Consider the following 19,011-nt stretch of genomic DNA (forward strand, 5'->3'; position numbering starts at 1 on the left):
GTGTTGGTTTTCCTGATCAAAACAATAAAACATATTATAAGTAAAGAAGGACCAGTCTCTCACCTCAAAACATGGAGATTGATTATGATCAAAAAGAACAAATATTTCATACCACACAATTACATCATTCCTGAAACAGGACAGGTGGAGGAGGACTGGTCACAATCAAGTGTGTTAGCTGACCAACTTCTGGGTGAACCACCTGAGTTTTAGAACAAACTTTACTTTCCAGACTGGGTATGCCAGTGCCACCATAGAACCTTTTAATTATTTGTCTTTGAACTTCTTTCTTTGCAAAAAAAAGTAGCTAGAGGAACATTATGTTTGTGTCAAATTTTCAGTGTCCCGCAATTTTTTCGTCACATATATTGCCGGACTGCAGTTGAGGCAGTGTGCAATCAAGAAACCTCCGCAAATCCTTAATGGCATTTGAGACAATGCCTGCATCCCTCTCATGCCTATCATTTTTTTGCATCACTTAGCAGAACTGCCCCAGAAGAATGTTACTTTACAAGTGCCAATACCAAATTCTAATGTGTTGTCCCAGCATCAAAGATACAATTGTGTACCTACCACCTAATCTACCCGTGCTTGGATTGGAAAAGGTAACTACAACTATTGCAACAGTGAGTGAATGACTTTGAGTGATGATTCATGTGGTGGCAGACAGTGAGGGAGGGTGTTCAACTGTAATTTGTAAACTTGATTGAGATGATTTGCAATGTTTAGGGCCTGATCAGTGATCATTTTTCCTGGAGCTGATAGGCCCTTTCACACTTAGCCAGGGTCCACTCCTTTTTCTGGTTCTTCAGAGAGCAGACCAGCACTTTACTTAACAAACAAAAATCTTTGCGAAATATTACAATTCTGTTTCTCTACTTGACCTTCGACAGCAGTGCACTAGGAGTCTATCTTGCTTGGGCAGGACTGGGACAGAGCTACTCGGAGTCAGGCGGAGGATTGAAGAACTCAGGGTGGGACTACCTCATCAATAACTAAAAGGTAGAAGTTATGGACTTCAAAGGGAAACCATTACTCTGAGGCCTAATACTCAGCTACATGGAATGGAGAGAGGAGCATTGATATGCGAAATGCTCCTGAGTGTGTGCTGCACTGATGGCAAAAGTGAAACTCCAAGTCCTCCTGTTTTTTTGCTCTGCCTCTGAGTATTCTTGGTACACTCCTCATGAAGCTTACCTTCCTTTTGTCCTTCTCCTTGACTCTACAAAAGAGTTTCTGTTTTACAATCCACATGCCTTCTCGTCTCCTACACGAATGAATGGTGAAAGCTGAGCTCAAAACTTCTGCTTATCTACCAGACTGGTCCAGACAGGCACCCAACAGTGATGGACATTCCTGAGGAGAATGCAGTCGCACCACCTTATTTGGCAATACAGTATCATTTTTTTAGAACTAGGTAGGTTCACTCATCTATAATTAGATTTTTTCTAACCTGGAAGACAGAACATTTAGATATCTGATAACTTGGGTCTCTGGGGCAGAAGGACTGTTCGTAATGCATTAAATTGTATTCTGTCATACAAATTCCTTCATTTCCTTTCACAACTGATGGATGACGATAATGTGCTGCTTATCACCCATATAAAATCTTGTCCTTGTGTAGTGTTTGTATTTGTCCCACCTTCCCCCAAATCCCATTTTCCATCCATTCCTCAAACCCCTAACCCTCTTTCCCCAGGCTGTGTGATTTATTGAGGTGTGACTTAATTTACTCCATAAATGAATCACACTCTTGGTGGGACAGATGTGGTGAAAGCAGCACCAACTTGCTGCAGGATCTTCTATTACCTAAGCAATGACAAACACTGGCTCCATTTACCATCCACAAATAAAAGTGATCCGTATTTTTGAAAATAGATGAACATCAGTTGTCAGCATCATCATTCAGACCTTGTGTTGCATAAACACTTAACCTTGTCCACTCCAGTCTTTGAGTCCACTTTTCATGACTGGAGGACTTTGTAACTTTAGTTTTAATTAAATATTAGCTCCCCATTGCTCAGCAGAAGTTACTATTGCTATTTGTTTGTTATTTTATCACTAGCAGCTATTCTTTGTTGTGTCATGTAGTAGTCTGGTCTCAATTCTTTGTAAAGCTATGATATACTTTATCACCCACTAACTCAGTGTTTTTATTTCCATTTAGTTGCCTGTGATGAATAATACTTCCGATTAATCCTACATTTGTAGCCCACCTGGGTGGCAGTGGGAGCTCGCTTGTGAAGTTATGATGCAGTCCCTGTTATTGTTTCATCTGTATTGAGGTAAGAGAACTATGGAGTGAGGTGAACTAGTTAAGTTAGTAGTAAGTAAGCAAGTAATTGCTTCTGCACATAAATAAGTATTTATCTAGGTTGTTGTAGGCAATATAGGTGATGGCAGAATCTTCCCTAATGGTTAAGAGAGTTAAAGAGGCTAATAAGACAAGGGTATATAACTAACTATGAGCAACCGGTATACACTCGCATAAACAGATTTTAAAAAGTGGACTGCACAAAAAGGCAGCAGTTCAGAGTAAAAGTAAAACACAAATAAACTACTTCAGGCATAATGTGTGGCAAAATAGTTTTCCCCTTTATTCTTTTACAAAAATACCCACTCTCTCCACCCCTCTCCCCAAACAAATTGACCCATCCGCAACCAATGCCCAAGAAAAAACCACCCAGTTCCAACTCCATTCCCACCCTCTCCACCCACAAGTCCCTCCCACCAAAATAACAATTTTAAATTGTCCTAAAAGAGAGCATTGTCCATTTGAGTCTGGAGCTGGTCCAGCCTCCGCTCGATACTGCCCAGCCGGCTCTCTAGTCTCCTCTCCATGTGGTCCAGCCTGTGCAGCATGGGCTGCAGCAATGTTCTATCAGTGTCAGAGTAGGAGGCGGTGGCAGCAGTTCTAGTCAAAGCCTCTGACAGCTGGCACCGGCAATGCAATAGCTGAGAGACTGTGGTTGGTTTGATGAGTTGGTGCCCAGTTCAAAGGCAGCTACTTCTACCTCTTCATCCTCCAGGACCACCAGCTGCCAGTTTTCGGACTGGATTGTCTCTAGCCTCTGCCACTGCAGATGGACCGCTATCTCCTGCTTGGTGGACCAGCAGGAGTAGCTATATTAAGAAAAACTAAAAGAAAAAAGACCAATTGTGAACAAATCTCTGTGCAAACACTTTTTTGAAATTAAGTAGTGGGTGGCACAGTAACAGTACATTGCTGGACTCCTAGGGCCATTGGAATTAGATGTGATTATGATTAGGGGAGTCACAGGGCCAATTTTATTTTTTACCCACATATGACTCACATAAACCGCCCTGACTGGCAGAAAAGAATTAAGGCAGAATAACACCTGCTTAAAAAAACAGTGATTTGATTTTTTTCGTTTAAAGGCTTTTCTAGTAACTAATCAAACACTTTGAGTGGAAAAATAAAAACAAATTACCTCTCACTAATGAGTAAGGCATTATGTACTATGGAGTACAAGTTGTGCTAAATTAATGAAGGCACACTAGCCAGTGCTTCAGGTACTTTGCCATTGTCTGCAGGTGGGGCAGCTGTAGTTGATAATTATCTTTAATTCTAATAACCCTGCTCTTCTCCAAATGCCTTTCACTTCGTACCCTGACTCCAAAGATGCATATGAATAATAAATAAGCTACTACGTCATGTATAATGCAGATATTATTATACTGTCTGCTGTAAGTAGACGGTGGGGAAAACAATGCACTGCACTAAAGGAACAGGCTATATAGGTTGTATTTGGCACGTTCATCACAGAGTATCCCTTACGCCAAACTTGAAATCGCCCACCACCACAAATTATTTCCAACAAATTAATTCGCTGGGCAGTAAGGAAAGGAAACTTAACTTACCCTACTGCAGGGTAAGGTATAGGGATTGGGGGTGGGTAGAGCTTTTGCTATAGAACAGAGGGGTGTTACTTATCATTGATTCGTTATATGCCTAAGCTTTGGCTTATTCAGTCACTGTAATAGACAAAAGTCTAATGGGAAAAATCTGAACAGGTGTAAAATAATACTGTTATGGGAAACCATGAAGTATATTTTAGAATCCCTTCACATGGTCATAAAAAATGTGGAACATACCAAGAATGGATGTAAAATGTTTTGGTAGGCTGAAACGGAAGAACTTAAGAAAGAATAAAAGAGTGAAGTACTAAGACGTGACTGAGTTGGTGAAGGGAAGTACACATTGTGTGTTCAGTTTGAAATGCATTGAAAACTTTTTAATTCTGCATTAACTGAAGCAGACACACATTACAGAGCCAACATTGCAGTCACAAATTGAACCATTCTGCAATCCGGTCATGAGTTGGAGGGATGGCATTGGCAGGGAGGGGGAGATGAATGATGATGGGTGGGGTATATATCTGCCTCGCTTAACAAATACAGTAAGTCAAGGGATTCAAACAAAAAATAAAATACCCCCTAATTTGAATCATAGCTTTGGTAACCATAAAACAAAGTAAGCAAAGTAGGTGAGCAGCATTCCCCTCTCTAGAAGAGCTCCCTTGTTTATTCATCCAAGCAATTATTCAATCATCCTTTCATTCTTCCTACCATATTACCCATAGCCACCATGATTTAACCTTTACTTCCTCTCATCCAGTCTTTCCAAATAATTTCCAAACCATTATCCATCCATTTAGTATTCACTCCTTCTTTCAATCATCCTTTCACTAATCCATCCATTTACACAATGCTCACCCACCTATCTTTTCACCCACCCATGCATAATTTCCTTTCACTTACATACCATATCACCCATCCTTTCTTTTAACCTTCCGTTCTTTCCCATTTCTATCAGGCCATCATTTTATGCGTACATTATGTGAGCTTTTGCTGAGTTGCAGATAGAAGAAGCCGTAACTCATCCACTGCTGTAGCTGGTAATGCAGGGGGATCACAATGCCAAGTCATGACTTTGTCCCTGTAGATAGTGAGTACAATTGTAACTGTCAATAAGCAAGTAATGTGACTTACCACCGCCCGTCCCTGCTGCTGCTTCTCCCCTCCAACCAAATCTGCTTTCCCTCCTGCAGCGGCACTTGAGCACTCTGTGGCTAGAAAAATACAATATACATTTTTTAGATGCCTCCTTCACAAAAAAAATACAACCGCAATACATCACTTCAGATTGGTTGGCACTGCAGTATCTTCTATCAAAAAATTTCTCTCTGGAGGGGAAGAGATATAGCATATGAGGATGATGACTCTGAGTCACTGAAGCACAATGAAGGGGTGGAATAATAATTGTCAATGAAAGACATATGGTGTTGGTTGGCAAATGCAATGGGACCTCATACTTTCAAGCCATATTGCACTGCCATGGGAACTGCTGGTATACTGTATAAATGAATTACACAGTACAACATTGGGGGTTGGGGGGCCAGTGCCTGACCACGACTACTCTCTTGTTAACTGTTAGAGCATGAGCAATTAAAAGAAACCCTTCTTAATTGATATACATGGGGAATATTATTTCTAATAATAGCTTACTTGGGCTTGCAATTTTCACAGTAGACAGTAGGGTACCAAAAATCTGTTCTAAGTCTTACAGTACCACAAGATATATAGGGGAGAGGGAAAGATGAACAACAAAGCAGAAGAAAACTACAGACTAGTAGAGACCGGAAAAAGTCTGCTACCAAAAATAAAAACCATGAAATAAGGGGAAAAAAAAGATAATGCAGGAATAACAGGATTGGATAGGGGAGTTGGAAACAAAAGGAGGCTGTATATAAAGAATAAACAAGGCAATATTAAAAGTAGTATAATAGTGGGCAGAGGTAAACATTTGGGAAATAAAAATAATAAATAATGGGGGGACTTACTGGGTTGACCAGAGTCCTCAATGGTGCTGGTGGTCGGCACATCCTTTCCAGCTCTTCATGGACCCAACTGCGCGCTGCCCACCTTCTTGCCCTTAGGAGCTCATGTAAGAAATAAAGAAGGTAAAAAACTAGATTTGTTGTGCAGTTAATCTCCACAGTAGTATTATGACAGTCAAACGCAGTAACATTGTACTTATCTAAATCAGATTGCCTATAGTACTCGTATCGACTATCCTTGAGTTGATCATACTAATCCTAAAGTTCCTACTCCAATTTGGAACTAATGTATTGCAGTGAATGATCTTTGATTCTATTCTCATTTCTCAACCTCCTTGATGGACCAACTCAGCCTCCTTTTTTGCAATGCATAGATGCATACTAGTACTACACATCACATTGACATTGATTTGGACTGTACGAGCTTCATAAAGAAAGTCACAGAGAACACCAACTCACTGATATCACTAATTCACTATGGTGCCAGAAGTACAGTATGCAATGGATTCTTAAATGATCAGCCAGAGCAAGCGCCGACGAGTATGATTACAGCGGTACAAAAGGGGGTGGTGATGGACGAAGCATCAGAACCAATCAAACACTCACACCCAGTCAACAGATCTGGGTTTGATCCATCACCGTTCTTTGGCCCACTCTGCCACCCCAGTTCAGACATGGCCATATGCAAATCAGTCTGACCCTGTGCCTCATGGGAACAGTCCAGCCCAAACTGCCAAGCCATGCCTTCCCTGGACTGGAAACAAGCTTCCTAGGACCGGTTTCTGGCATTTCAGCCGTCTTCAGTCAGGCTTGCTTGAATCCAGTGGCAAAGTGAGCAAGGGACTTACGTCTGAGCATACCCTGCCAATTTATGACGAACAAAGCGGTACAAAAGGGGGTGGTGATGGACGGAGCATCAGAACTAATCAAACACTCACACCCAGTCAACAGATCTGGGTTTGATCCATCACCGTTCTTTAGCCCACTCTGCCACCCCAGTTCAGACATGGCCTTATGCAAATCAGTCTGACCCTGTGCCTCATGGGAACAGTCCAGCCCGAACTGCCAAGCCATGCCTTCCCTGGACCGGAAACAAGCTTCCTAGGACAGGTTTCTGGCATTTCAGCAGTCTTCAGCCAGGCTTGCTTGAATCCAGTGGTAAAGTGAGCAAGGGACTCACGTCTGAGCATACCCTGCCAACTTATGGCGAAGAAAACGGTACAAAAGGGGGTGGTGATGGACGGAGCATCAGAACCAACCAAACACTCACACCCAGTCAACAGATCTGGGTTTGATCCATCACCGTTCTTTAGCCCACTCTGCCACCCCAGTTCAGACATGGCAGAGTGGACGAGTATGATTAGGTAGCGCTGAGCATCTGCCTTTCTCAAACTGGATCACATAATAATATCCTTCACATAATCTAAAGATAACTTACCTCTGAGTGTGAGCAACATTCTAGTCAGAATTTCTTTTTTTAGCATTGTAGAACACAAACACAACAAATAATTAATATTCACTGAGCCCAGTGACTGGTGGGACCTTCACACATTTTCTGGGCATGCTTTGAATTTCATTCTTGCCTTTTTGTTCTGCTCTAATTAGTCTCCTGGGCATTTCATGGAAGGCACTCTCTTTCTCTTCGCTGCTTTGCTTCCCAAGCTGCCTATAGATGCTCATTTCCACTATTTGTACTACTGCTTTCCATTTCTTCTCTTCTGCACAGCTTTGTCCTTGGTTTCAATCCCCAGTTCTTAACCCTCTACAGGAAACTTTCTACTGCTTTTCATGTTGGTATCTAAACCAAATGCACCATTGAAGCAGGAGCAAGATAGTCACTGAACTCGGGGTTGTAACATCTAGAACTGAGAGCACACATGTCAGAAAGTGTTGGTTGTATAGTGGTGAACATAGCTGCCTTCCAAACAGTTGACCCGGGTTCAATTCCCAGCCAATGCAGTACAAATATTTATATATTCTCCAGGCAGGATATATTTTAATGCAATATGTCACAAAACGGAAATATCAGAAACAGATTAATCAGCCGATATATAAAAAAATAAACAAATACGTAGGCAGGCATCTCGATCGCCCCATCTGCTACATTCATTGTCCTGATATATACTATTTTCCATAAAGCAGAGTCACCACTCACATGTGCTGGTAATAAATATGTTGCAGGGGGCAGACAATGAAAGGGCCGAGCCCCGATCAGACATTATAACTCCAGCATCTCTAGGTTAAAAAGCATTTCTAGGCAATTCCTAGCCTCTCACAAAATTGGCATGATCCACCAATAAATCTGCCAAAAGTCCTGAAGATTTTGTGCATACTTGTGCTCTCACCTGAATGCAGCGCCACCTTGTAGCCAGCGGAGGTAACTGTGGCTCTCACTGCAGCAGTAAGGGTGGATACTTCAAAATGACATAGTTTCCTGTCCAACGTCCTCTCACGTCCCAAACGCTCCCAAACGCTCAAAAGCCTCACACTAGGTAGACCTCTGGCTCCCAGGTAAAGCCAAATACTGAGCATGCTAGCGCTAGGATCACAGAGAGAGGAGAGGGTCAGAGAGATGCTGTATTGGTAAAGGCTTGAAATGGCTAGTGCCTAAGATGGTCTGCACATTCAGTTATGACTGACTGTGAGAAGGGAAGATGAAGATTTTCTGAACCCAGCATACCTTGCGACATGCTTAGGCAAATGAGGAGAGAGCCCCACCAATCCCTTGCCACTCCACTGAAAGCTCCTCCTCTGCATAAAGAGTACAATTTTACAAGGGAGCAGAGTGGCGCAGCGGAAGCGTGCTGGACCCATAACCCAGAGGTCGATACATAGAAACCATCCTCTGCTAATATTACTTGATTTTTTTTCTGAGGACCAATCTGTCATTTCCACGCTGCCAGCAAGAAAAAGCGCAGGCTTGTGCTAGCTATGTGAGAAAAGACTTCTCAACTATCTGTCTCTGCTGAAATACAAGAGAGTGATCGTCAAAGGATCAACCCCATACTTTGAAAGTAAAGATACCCAATTATAAGTATAAATGACTGGTGGGACCTTCACACGTTTTTCTGGGCATGCTTTGAATGTCATTCTTGCCTTTTCGTTCTGCTCTTATCATTCTCCTGGGCATTTCATGGAAGGCACTCTCTTTCTCTTCGCTGCTTTGCTTCCAATGCTGCATAAATATGTTCATTTCCACTTTTTGTACTACTGCTTTCCATTTCTTCTCTTCTGCATAGCTTTGTCCTTGGTTTCAATCCCCAGTTTCTTACCGTCTGCAAGAACATTTCTACTGCTTTTCATGTTGGTATCTAAACCAAATGCACCATTGAAGCTGGTGCAAGAGAGTCACTGAACTCGGCGTTGTAATGTCTAGAACTGAGAGCACACATGTCAGAGAGTGTTGGTGGTATAGTTGTGATCATATCTGCCGTCCAAGAAGTTGACCCGGGTTCGATTCCTGGCCAACGCAGTGCAAATATTTATATACTCTCCAGACAGGATATATTTTAATGCAATATTTCACAAAACGGAAATATGATAAACAGATTAATCAGAGGTTATATAAAAAAATAAACAAATGCGTAGGCAGGCATCTCGATCGCCCCATCTGCTACATTCATTGTCCTAATATATTCTATTTTTCATAAAGCAGAGTCACCACTCACATGTGCTGGTAATAAATATGTTGCAGGGGGCAGACTATGAAAGGGTCGGGCCCCGATCAGACATTATAACTCCAGCATCTCTAGGTTAAAAAGCATTTCTAGGCAATATCTAGCCTCTCAAAAAATTGGCAAGATCCACCGATAAATCTGGCAAAAGTCCCAAAGATTTTGTGCATACTTGTGCTCTCACCTGAATGCAGCGCCACCTTGTAGCCATCAGAAGTAACTGCGGCTCTCAAAATGTTTTTTCTGATGGATACATCTGCCAGTGGATTCCTCACCTTGTGAATATCCCCTGCGCCAGCATTCCACAGAACTTTTTTCCCCAGCTCTCTACGCCGACGTGGACGTCATAATACCTCAGCTCCGCTCACGACTCCGTATGACGTCACCGGAGCCATAAGAGAGCCACGTCGGCGTGATGACGTCAGTTCCCTTTTTTCTGCGCCGTCGACGCGTAACGGTTTTCCAGCACTCTCCTGCTACTTTGTGTAGTCTTGTAGTGGGTAACTGTTTCACAAGGAAGTCAGGTTTTAAACCTTGTAAATAATGTGGGGGCCACATGTCCATGACTGACCCCCATGAGGATTGTTTGTGGAGTCTTTCTTCAGATCATGATGTGGAGGACTGCTACAGCTGTAGAAAGATGAGCCCTAAGGCCCTGAAGGAGAGGGAGGCGAAACTCTTCATGGCCAAGGCGAAGAAGGAAAGAAGAGGTAGGAAGAAGGAGAAATCGAGGCCGGAGTCATCGACTTCACACTCTTCGAAGTCGAAGAAGCATCATAAGAAGAGGAAGCATAGCTCTCGGCGCCGATCGTAGGGGAGTAAGGCTTCGAGATCGCCGTCGCCTCGGCGTCGAAGCAAGGAAGTTGTATCTCCATCTCCATCTCCTTCTCGAATGTCTCCAGAGAAGTCACCTTCGCCGAAGCGGACTCCGGTGCGGTCCCCGGCGCAGTCACCGGTGCCTGTGGAGTCTGCATCTTCTGACGTAGAACCGGATCAGGAGGAAGAGCCTTCTCCAGTACCAGCTGAACCTGCGGTGCCAGTTGAGGACACTTCGGCTCCGGTTCCTGGTACTCCTCAACCGGATCCAGGGTCAATCCCATACCCGCAGTTCACGACTCCAGGTGTGGATTCGACGCATTTCCTTAATGCGATGTATGGGATTTTCAAAGGGCTGCCTTCCCATCCGGCGCACCATCTGGTCCCGTGGGTCCTATGGCATACACTTTGGAAGTGCCGTAGCATTATGCTCAGGCTCCCTTTATGCCCTTCTTGCCAATGGCTCCTTCGTTGCAGTTCCCGGCGCCGTCTGGTGATCCATCCCGGCTTTGTCTGGATCGGCCTTCTTCGGAGCCTCCCTCGACGCCGTTGCCGACTCCTTCGGCTCCACGCCCGGCACCGCCTACTCCTCCGGCGCCGCCGACTCCACGTTCGGTTCCACCGACTCCGCATACGGCGCCGCCGACACCGGGTCCTCGGATCCGTTCTAGAAGAGAGGCCCAGAGGGTTTTGGAAGAGGAGCATTATAGGGAGGAAGAGGAAGAAGGTGAGGTTGATGGACCTTCTGATGACTTTGAAGGCATTCAGGATGCTAGTGGTCTTGATACTACTCCGGAGTGGGAGCATTCTTCTGCTAGGTCTTCACCACCACAAGAATTGGCCCCTTATCATTCAGTCATCAAGAAGGCTGCAGAATTGCTGGACTTGCAGTTACCCTCTGCTGAATATAAACCAAATCTTTTGACTGAAGTTTTGCATTTACCTTCATCAATTGTAGAGCCCTTGTTACCTTTTAAGGAGGCTATATTAGAGCCAGTGATGGATGTTTGGTGCATGCCTCTTTCTTCGCCTGCAGTATCCAGACAAGTGGCAAGGAGATACAGGGTGGCTCCGGGAGATCCAAGCTTTCTTTCTTCTCACCATTCTCCAGAAAGCCTTGTGGTGCAAGCTTCATGCTCAAAGCAATCGTCAGGCACCTTCCCTCAAACACCTGCGGATAGGGATTCTAAGAAGACTGATCAGACAGCCAAAAAGGTCTTTTCGTCAGGAAGCATGGCTCTTAAATCAACCAATGCCACTTGTTTATTGGGGCGTTATGTTCATGCGCTGATGGACTCTATGAAATTATTAGCCCCTAACCTGCCAGAAGAAGAGAAAGCCTCTTTTGTGGAGGTTGTCACGGACATTCAGGCTGCTGCAAGGCAGGTTATTATGTCGGGCCTAGACACGCCTGCTTCTGTGGCTAGGATTATGGGGTCTTTGATAGCCACTAGGAGGCAAGCTTGGCTTCGTTCTTCCGGCTTTTCTGCGAATGTTCAGGCCACGTTACTTTACTTGCCTTTTGATGGAGAGAAGCTGTTTGGGGAGAAGGCCGATTCCGCCTTGCAAAGGTTTAAAGATAGCAGGGTTACTACGAAGTCTTTCAGTTTACAGACTCCTGCTAAGGGATTTGGATTCAGGAAATTTAGAGGATTTGGGAGGTCCTCATTTCATTCCTTCCAGCAACCTCAGCAGCAGCAACAACAGCAGCAGCAGAATGCCCTCTATAGGTCGTATAGAGGAAGGCAAAGGGGACGGAGAGGTTTTGGCCGCAACCCATTTTCTTCTTCTGCCTCCTCTGCTCCCAATGAAGCTTCGGGGAAGCAGCCCTAGATCCCCCATCCTAGATCATGTGAGACCTGTGGGGGGTCGGGTGTCCCACTTTCTGCGAGGTTGGAAAACTGCCACAACCGACCTTTGGGTTTTAAACCTTGTGGAGAATGGGTACGCCCTTCCCTTTCGGGAATTTCCTCCCCCTTACCCTCCTTGCCAGGGTTTTTGCTCAGAAGACCATCTGCTTCTTCTGCAGAAGGAGGTTCTTGCTTTGCTACAAAACGGTGCGATAGAGGTGGTTCCAGAGCAGGAAAGGGGTCAGGGATGCTACTCCTGGTATTTCCTGATTCCCAAGAAGGACGGCAGATTGCGTCCAATCCTGGACCTCAGAGTCTTTAATTTTTACCTGAAACAGGAGAAATTCAAGATGCTGACCCTTGCACAGGTTTTTCAAGCTTTGCAGCAAGGAGACTGGATGGTGTCGATCGACTTACAGGATGCGTATTTTCACATCCCAATCCTGAAGTCGCACAGGAAGTATCTCCGTTTTACGGTTGGGTAGCAACACTACCAGTTTGTGGTTCTCCCGTTTGGTCTTCCTACAGCACATCAAGTCTACACGAAGGTGAGGGCAGTGGTGGCTGCTCATCTCAGGAGGTCGGGGATTCCGGTTTTCCCCTATCTGGACGACTGGCTTCTGAAAGCAGAGTCTCCAGAGATGGTGCTACATCATCTGCAGGTAACATCTCAGCTGTTATTCGACTTGGGTTTTTCGAACAATGTGCCCAAATCTCACCTGGTGCCCTCTCAACGCAACCTGTTCATAGGGGCGGTACTGGACACTACTGTGTGTCGAGCATTTCCTCCTCCTCAAAGAATTCTCGACATTCAGGAGATGATCCCTTTATTCCACAATGTTCCAGTTCTGAAGGTCCTTCGTCTGCTCGGTCTGTTCGCCTCCTGCATTCTGTTGATCAACCATGCACGCTGGCACATGAGGGCACTCTAGAGGTGCCTCCACAGGCAGTGGTATCAGCACAAGGAGATCTCAGGGAGTCGATTAGGATCTCCACAGAAGCTGCAGTGGATCTATCTTGGTGGAGCGTGAGGGGCAATCTGTCTCACGGAAAGCCCTTTCATCTTCCTCCATCGGTGGCCACAGTGATAACGGATACCTCCACCCTGGGGTGGGGTGCTCAACTGGGGGATCTGGAGATCAAGGGTCTTTGGTCTCCAGAGGAAAGGTTGCTTCACATCAACCTTCTGGAATTACGAGCTAAACGTTTGGCGCTCAAGGCCTTTCTCCCTTCCCTTCGCAGTCAGTCGGTTCAAGTCCTGACGGACAACACTACCGTGATGTGGTATGTCAACAAGCAGGGAGGAGCATGGTCGTATCGTCTCTGCAGGGAGGCGTTACGGCTCTGGTTCTGGGCTCAGGATCATCAGATTTGCTTGATGGCGAATCATCTGGCCGGGGTGCTGAACGTACATGTGGACAGGCTCAGTCGGCAGTTCTCCGCCGACCACAAGTGGAGGCTTCATCCGGAGGTGGTTTGTCACGTCTTTCAGACGTGTGGGACTCCTCGGATAGACCTATTCGCGAGAACGCGCATTGCCCGTCATTCTGCAGTCTCCAGTTTCCATTGCAGGGGACGTTGGGGGATGCGTTTCAGTTGAGTTGGGGCTCAGATCTCCTTTACGCGTTTCCTCCCATACCCTTGATTCCTCGGGTTCTGAGGAAAATTCGCCAAGACCGGACCCAAGTTATATTGATCCCCCCGGATTGGCCAATAGGGTGTGGTACACAGATCTACTTCACCTCTCATCGCACCCTCCGCTCCGTCTCCCTCTCAGGGCAGACCTCCTCTCGCAATCGGAGGGGCAGGTTCTTCACCCCCACCTCCAGAGCCTGCACCTTCATGCCTGGAGATTGAACGGGGCAACCTGAGTTCCTTCTCTCTCCCGCCTGATGTGGTGGATGTTATTTTATCGGCCAGGTGACACTCCACCAAGTCTATCATCTTTCTAATGTGCTTCAGTTTGCTCTTTCCTTGGCTCAGCAGGGTTGTGCTGTAGCCACGGTCAAGGGCTATCTATAGGCTTTATCGGCTTTTCTGTGTCTTCCAGATCAGCCGTCATTATTTAAATCTCCTATTGTACTAAGATTTATCAAAGGTCTTACTAATAGGTTTCAACCTACTCCTTTTGTAATGCCACAGTGGGACCTTAATCTTGTCTTAACTTTCTTGATGGGGTCCCCTTTTGAGCCCCTTCATAGCTGTCCTTTGAGGCTGTTGTCCTTTAAGACAGTTTTTCTTGTAGCCATAACCTCGCAAGGAGGGTGAGTGAGCTTCAAGCTCTTAGTTCTACACCCCTGTTTTTAACCTTACATGCTGGAAGGATGGTTCTTAGGACCAGGGCTGCTTTCCTACCTAAGGTAGTTACTCCCTTTCATCTGGGGCAGTCTGTTACTCTCCCTCTTATTTATCCGCCTCCTCATCCTTCCAAGGAGGAGGAAAGACTTCATCAACTGGACCCAAAAAGAGCTGTGAGCTTTTACTTGGACAGAACGAAAGACTTTCGTTTGGACGATCAGCTCTTCGTGGGCTATGGTGGACATTCTAAAGGAACAGCTGTGCACAAGCGCACTCTGTCCAGATGGATCATCCTAGCCATCAAGATCTGCTACGCCCTTGCTGGTAAGGATCCACTTGAGGGTATTAGAGCTCATTCTACTAGAGCTAAGTCTTCTACCTCTGCTTTGGCCAGGGGTGTTCCTGTTGCAGACATTCGTAAAGCTGCGACTTGGGCCTCCCTCCATACTTTCGCAAAGCGTTATTGCTTAGACTCTGAGATGAGGAGGGAGGGCCACTTTGCGCGCTCTGTCTTGCAGGACTTTTTGGTATAGGAAGGGGAACACCCTCCTTCAGGGGTGGGACTGCTGTGGGAATCTATTCACAAGGTGAGGAATCCACTGGCAGATGTATCCATCAGAAGAACAAGTTACTTACCTTCGGTAACGCTTTTTCTGGTGGATACAGTATCTGCCTGTGGATTCCTCACTGGACCACCCGCCTCCCCGTTGTCCACCTTTGTATACCTTAAAGGTTGTCTTGTTTGACATGTGTTTTACATTGTGTTTTCTTTCTATCTGGTACACTTATAGGAAATGCTTATGTTCCTTAGCTTTCCTTTTTCTATATGTACTATGTATATTTTTTCGAATGTTGTATACTGTGTATACGGTGTATACTTTGAATCTGTCGTTGGTCCACATGTTCGCCTCTGAGGCACGGAATAAATGGGTGGAACTGACGTCATCAAGCCGACGTGGCTCTCTTATGGCTCCGGTGACGTCATACGAAGTCACGAGCGGAGCCGAGGTATTATGACGTCCACGTCGGCGTAGAGAGCTGGGGAAAAAAGTTCAGTGGAATGCTGGCGCAGGGGATATTCACAAGGTGAGGAATCCACAGGCAGATACTGTATCCACCAGAAAAAGAGTTACCGTAGGTAAGTAACTTGTTCATCAGAGGCCAAGTTGAGAGGACTCCAAGAAGCAGATGGCCACGGAAAGAGCCTCTCACTGCAGCAGGAAGGGTGGATACTTCAAATTGGCATAGTTTCCTGTCCAACGTCCTCTCACGTCCCAAACGCTCCCAAACGTGCAAAGCCTCACACCGGGTAGATCTCTGGCTCCCAGGTAAAGCCAAATCCTGAGCATGCTAGCGCTAGGATCGCACAGAGAATGGAGGGTCAGAGAGCTGCTGTCTTGGTAAAGGCCTGAAACGTATAGTGCCTAAGAGGGTCGCCCCATCTGCTACATTCATTGTCCTATTAGATGCTATTTTTCAAAGAGCAGAGTCAACACTCACATGTGCTGGTAATAAATATGTTGCGGGCGGTAGACAATGAAAGGGCTGAACCCCGACCAGACATTCTAACTCTAGCATCTCTATATTAAAAAGCATTTCTAGGCAATATCTAGCATGTGAATAAAAGTAGGCAAGATCCACCGATGAATCTGGCAAAAGTCCCCAACGATTTTGTGCACACTTGTTCTCTCACCTGAATGCAGCGCCACCTTGTAGCAATCGGATGTAATTGCAGCTCACAAAATGTTATATCAGAGAGCAAGTTGAGAGGACTCCAAGAGGCAGATGTCCATGGAAAGAGCCTCTCACGACAGCAGGAAGGTTGGATATTTCAAGATGGCAACATTTCCTGTCCAACGTCCTCACGTCCCGAACGCTCCCAAACGCTCAAAAGCCTCACACCGGGCAAGCCCTCACCGGGTAGATCTCTGGCTCCCAGTTAAAATCAAATCCTGAGCATGCTAGCGCTAGGATCAAAGAGAGAGGAGAGGGTTAGAGAGCTGCTATCTTGGTAAAGGCCTGAAACTGCTAGTTCCCAAGAGGGTCTGCACTTTCAGTTATGACTGACTGTGAGAGGGGAAGATGAAGATTTTCTGCACCCAGCATTCCTTGCGACATGCTTAGGCAAATGAGGAGCGAGCCCCACCCATCCCTTGCCACTCCGCTGAAAGCTCCTCATCTGCATAAAGAGAACACTTTTACAAGGGAGCAGAGTGGTGAAGCGGAAGCATGCTGGGCCCATAACCCAAAGGTCGATGGATCGAAACAATCCTCTGCTAATATTACTTGATTGACCAATCTGTCATTTCCACGCTGCAAGCAAGGAAAAGCGCACGCTTGTGCTAGCTATGTGAAAAAAGACTTCTCAACTATCTGTCTCTGCTGAAATACAAGAGAGTGATCACCAAAGGATCTCCCCATTACTTTGAAAGTAACAATACCCAATTATAAGAATAAATGACTGGTGGGACCTTCACACGTTTTTCTGGGCATGCTTTGAATTTCATTCTTGCCTTTTTGTTCCGCACTTATCAATCTTCTGGGCATTTCATGGAAGGCACTCTCTTTGTCTTCGCTGCTTTGCTTCCAAAGCTGCCTAAGGATGCTCATATTCACTATTTGTGCTGCTTCTTTCCATTTCTTCTCTTCTGCACAGCTTTATCCTTGGTTTCAATCCCCAGTTTCTTACCGTCTGCAAGAAAATTTCTACTGCTTTTCATGTTGGTATCTAAACCAAATGCACCATTGAAGCTGGTGCAAGATAGTCACTGAACTTGGGATTGTAATGTCTAGAATTGAGAGCACCCATGTCAGAGAGCGTTGGTGGTTTAGTGGTGAGCATAGCTGCTTCACAAGCAGTTGACCCGGGTTCGATTCCCAGCCAATGCAGTACAAATTTTTATATGTTCTCCAAGCAGGATTTGTTTTAATGCAACATGTCACAAAACGGAAATATCATGAACAGATTAATTAACCGTTAAATAAAAAAAAAAGGAAATACTTAGGCAGGCATCTCGATCGCCCCATCTGCTACATTCATTGTCCTATTAGATGCTATTTTCCATAAAGCAGAGTCACCACTCACATGTGCTGGTAATAAATATTTTGCGGGCGGTAGACAATGAAAGGGCTGAGCCCCGACCAGACATTCTAACTCTAGCATCTCTATATTAAAAAGCATTTCTAGGCAATATCTAGCATGTGAATAAAAGTAGGCAAGATCCACTGATGAATCTGGCAAAAGTCCCCAACGATTTTGTGCACACTTGTTCTCTCACCTCAATGCAGCGCCACCTTGTAGCCATCGGATGTAACTGCAGCTCACAAAATGTTATATCAGAGGGCAAGTTGAGAGGACTCCAAGAGGCAGATGTCCATGGAAAGAGCCTCTCACGACAGCAGGAAGGTTGGATATTTCAAGATGGCAACATTTCCTGCCCAACGTCCTCACGTCCCGAACGCTCTCAAACGCTCAAAAGCCCCTCACCGGGTAGATCTCTGGCTCCCAGTTAAAATCAAATCCTGAGCATGCTAGCGCTAGGATCAAAGAGAGAGGAGAGGGTTAGAGAGCTGCTATCTTGGTAAAGGCCTGAAACTGCTAGTTCCCAAGAGGGTCTGCACTTTCAGTTATGACTGTGAGAGGAGAAGATGAAGATTTTCTGCACCCAGCATACATTGCAGCATGCTTAGGCAAATGAGGAGCGAGACCCACCAATCCCTCGCCACTTCGCTGAAAGCTCCTCATCTGCATAAAGAGAACACTTTTACAAGGGAGCAGAGTGGTGCAGCGGAAGCGTGCTGGGCCCATAACCCAGAGGTCGATGGATCGAAACCATCCTCTGCTAATGTTACTTGATTTTTCCTCTGAGGACCAATCTTTCATTTCCACGCTGCCAGCATGGAAAAACGCAGGCTTGTGCTAGCTAGGTAAGAAAAGACTTCTCAACTATCTGTCTCTGCTGAAATACAAGAAAGTGATCATCAAAGGATCAACCCCATACTTTGAAAGTAAAGATACCCAATTATAAGCATAAATGACTGGTGGGACCTTCACATGTTTGTCCGGGCACGCTTTGAATTTCATTCTTGCCTTTTTGTTCTGCACTTATCAATCTTCTGGGCATTTCATGGAAGGCACTCTCTTTGTCTTCGCTGCTTTGCTTCCAAAGCTGCCTAAAGATGCTCATATTCACTATTTGTGCTGCTTCTTTCCATTTCTTCTCTTCTGCACAGCTTTATCCTTGGTTTCAATCCCCAGTTTCTTACCGTCTGCAAGAAAATTTCCACTGCTTTTCATGTTGGTATCTAAACCAAATGCACCATTGAAGCTGGTGCAAGATAGTCACTGAACTCGGGGTTGTAATGTCTAGAACTGAGAACACACATGTCAGAGAGCGTTGGTGGTATAGTGGTGAGCATAGCTGCCTTCCAAGCAGTTGACCCGGGTTCGATTCCCGGCCAACGCAATGCAAATATTTATATATTCTCCAGGCAGGATATATTTTAATGCAA

At 45.4% G+C, this 19,011-nt stretch overlaps 1 non-coding gene across 1 annotated transcript; it reads left to right on the forward strand.

Annotated features, from left to right (window-relative positions):
- Positions 1–18,893: 18,893 nt before the first annotated feature.
- On the forward strand, positions 18,894–18,965 carry TRNAG-UCC (transfer RNA glycine (anticodon UCC)). The gene has a single exon. It is a non-coding gene; the product is annotated as a tRNA-Gly (tRNA).
- Positions 18,966–19,011: the final 46 nt, after the last annotated feature.

Source organism: Triturus cristatus, chromosome 11 (genome assembly GCF_964204655.1).
Source record: "Triturus cristatus chromosome 11, aTriCri1.1, whole genome shotgun sequence".
NCBI lineage: Eukaryota > Metazoa > Chordata > Amphibia > Caudata > Salamandridae > Triturus > Triturus cristatus.